Source organism: Chiloscyllium plagiosum, unplaced genomic scaffold, assembly GCF_037043375.1.
Source record: "Chiloscyllium plagiosum isolate Xiang-an unplaced genomic scaffold, Cpla_swu_hap1 HiC_scaffold_2, whole genome shotgun sequence".
Taxonomy (NCBI): domain Eukaryota; kingdom Metazoa; phylum Chordata; class Chondrichthyes; order Orectolobiformes; family Hemiscylliidae; genus Chiloscyllium; species Chiloscyllium plagiosum.
Window position 1 is genome coordinate 72,755,962 of NW_028270140.1, and position 3,432 is coordinate 72,759,393.

General features: G+C 42.0%; 1 non-coding gene across 1 annotated transcript; it reads right to left on the reverse strand.

Annotated features, from left to right (window-relative positions):
- Positions 1-1,950: 1,950 nt before the first annotated feature.
- trnaq-uug (transfer RNA glutamine (anticodon UUG)) lies at positions 1,951-2,023 on the reverse strand. The gene has a single exon. It is a non-coding gene; the product is annotated as a tRNA-Gln (tRNA).
- Positions 2,024-3,432: the final 1,409 nt, after the last annotated feature.

The following is a 3,432-nucleotide window of genomic DNA, read 5'->3' on the forward strand; positions in this document are numbered from 1 at the left end:
ACTTGAATATACTCAACAATTAAAAATATGCCATATTTGGGGATGAACATTTCAAGGACTCACATTCCACTGAGTGAAGATATTTATCTTCACCACAGTCCAAAAGATTAGCCTTTTATTTCAATATTAGGACCACTTAATCAGAGATTCTGCAGCCAGGGGAAACAACATCTCATTATCGGCTAAGAATTTCAGTAAGATCACCTGTTGTTGTTCTAAATTCCAGAGAACATGAGCCAATTTCATTCATACTGTCCTTGAGGAATGGTCCTGTCATCCCCAGAATCGATCTCCTGAACCTTTATTGCACCCTGAATAAGGCAACTATATCATTTCGAGGAGGGCGGGGGAGTCCAAAACAGTACACAATATTCCAGGTATGATCTCACTAAAGCCCTATATAATTGCTACAAGACCTTCTTATTTTAACACTGCGCATCTCTTTACAATAAATTTGGACATACAATTTTACTTTTTCTCAATTTATTCTTTTTTGGGTTGTGGGCACGATGGGCTGTACATTTATTACAAATTCTTAACTCCAGTTGGCAGGTTGTTAATGAACAGTCTTCTTGAACTGCTGCAGTTCATAGGGTGTTAGTTCTGTTAGGAAGGGAGTACCAGAATCTTGACCCAGTGCATTGAACGAAAGATAATATCATTCCAAGTCAGGATGATAAATAACTTGGAGAGGAAATTGCAAATAGTGCATTCATCCCATTCATCTGCTGCCTTGTTCTTCATGATGGAGGTTGCAGATTCGAAATGCATTGTCGATGGAATCTTGATGTGTTTCTGAAGCATGTCTTGTAGACCATACAAACTACAACCATGAAACATCAGTATTGGAGGGACTGAAGGTTTAAGGTGGTAGATGGGGCACCAATCAAGCTCATTGCCTTGTGGTAGATAGTGTTGAGAGTTGTTGGTGTTGTAAGATGAATCCTCTGCAGAGCTAACCATGGTGTAAAATCCACCTGGTAGATGATCTACATCTTCCTCATTCCTGGTAGTAATCTATAGGGGTTTGTTTTGACAAATACAGGAGAGAAAAATTACCTGGTAGTCTAATGAGAAGTGAGGGCTTGTCTTAAACAAGGCAGAGTTTATTGCAAGATAGTTACTAGGTATACCTTACATTGTAATTAAGACAATGATGGAGAACCCCTGACTAATTCTAAGGGGCATTATCGTACTAGGCAGTACTCAATGCATTGGGGTGGCACAGTGGCTCAGTGGTTAACACTGCTGCCTCATAGCGCCAGGGACCGGGCTTCGATTCCAGCCTCAAGCAGCTGTCTGTGTGGAGTTTGCACATTCTCCATGTGTCTGTGTGGGTTTCCTCCGGGTGCTCCGGTTTCCTCCCATGGGCCAAAGATATGCAGGTCAGGAGAATTGGCCAAAGCTAAATTACCATACTGTTAGTCAGAGAGAAATGGGTCTGGGTGGCTTATTCTTTGGAGCATTAGATTAGATTACTTACAGTGTGGAAACAGGCCCTTCGGCCCAACAAGTCTACACTGCCCCGCCGAAGCGCAACCCACCCATACCCCTACATTTACCCCTTACCTAACACTATGGGCAATTTAGCATGACCAATTCACCTGACCTGCACATCTTTGGACTGTGGGAGGAAACCGGAGCACCCGAAGGAAACCCACGCAGACACGGGGAGAACGTGCAAACTCCACACAGTCGCCTGAGGCGGGAATTGAACCCGGGTCTCTGGCGCTGTGAGGCAGCAGTGCTAACCACTGTGCCACTGTGCAGCCCACAAGAGGAGAGGTCACAAAGTGGAACAGTTCATAGCAACCTGAGCAGGAATTGAACCTCCACTGTGGGCATCAATATGCATTATAAACCAACCATCAATCTAACTGACCTAGCCAACTACATTAAATGCGAAATCACAGAGGCAACGTCCTGACAGGACTTCACAGACATTCCCCACGAGCCAGGTAGGACTCGAACCTACATTCTTCTGATCCAAAGTCAGATGCGTTATCCATTACGCCACTGGCCCAAGAAACATGAATGTGTGGACTTGTTGGGCCGAAGGGCCTGTTTCCACACTGTAGGGAATCTAATCTAATCATTTCTCACCATTAACCTTACATTCCCTTATACACTCTCATCCAGGTATGTACACAGCATTCCATCACACTCTTAACTTCTCCCTTGTTGACATTCTACTCACTGGAGCTTAGAATAATGAGAGGTGATCTAATTAAAATATATAAGCTACTTTAGGGGCTTGACAGGTTAAATGTTGAGAGGATATTTCCCCTCATGGTAGAATCTAAGTCGAGAGGGCATAGCCTCAGAATAACGGGACACCAATTTAAGACTGAAATGAGCAGGAATTCCTTCTCTCAAAGGTTTGTGAGTATTTGGAACTCCTTGCCACAGAAAGTTGTGGGAACAAAGTTCCTGTGTATATTTAAGGCCGAGATAGATAGCTTCTGGATCATTAAGGGATTTAAGGGTCATGGGGGAAAAGCAGGAAAGTGGATGTGAGGAATGTTGGATTAGTTTGATCCTACTGAATAATGGAGTAATCTCAAGGGGACAAATGGCTTATTCCTGTTCTTATTTCTTAACATCTATTATCTTATACTTGGGAAATTTTTCATTTTACCAGTTATCTGTCAGTGTACAAGAGCAACTTGCCTAGGGGTGTGACTAATTCTGAAGCACAAATCTTCAGTACCATTGCCAATATCTTGTCAGGGTCCATAGCCTTTACAATATCCAATATCCTTTAGTGGTTTTTAATACCAGTTGGAATTAATTGAGTTGGGTGAAGATTGGCGTCTGTAATGCAGACCAAGCTGAGATCAATCATCTATTTAGCACTTCTGGTTAAAATTGTATGCAAATTCTTTAGCCTTGTTTTTTACACTGAAGTGTTCAGCTTCCCAAAGTTTAGAATGAGGATATTTGTAGGAGCTTACATGTACAATGAGTTGTTTTGTCATCCAACAATATTCATGACGATATGTTGCGGGACAACAGAGCTGAAATTTAATCCATCTATGTGGGAACAATTCTCTATATGGAATGCCATTTCTGGTGTTGGGTATACAATGAGATTGGCACCTTATCTTTAGGTACACCTGGTACTGCTCTAGGCATTTGCTACACTCTTCATTGAGTCAGATTTTACCTTCTGGCTTGATAATACCAGAAGGATGGGGCATATTCCAGTCCACGAGATTACAGGTTTTGATCGAATACAATTCTGCTGTTGTTGATGATCATCAGAGCCTCATGAATGGTCAGATTGATTTTCTAGATCTGTTTGACATCTGTACCATTTAACATAGAGGTAGTCCCACACAGTACAATGGAAATCCTCTTTATAAAAATAGCACTTCATCTTCAGAACAGCTCCAACCATACTATCATGAACAGAGGCATATGCAACAGGTA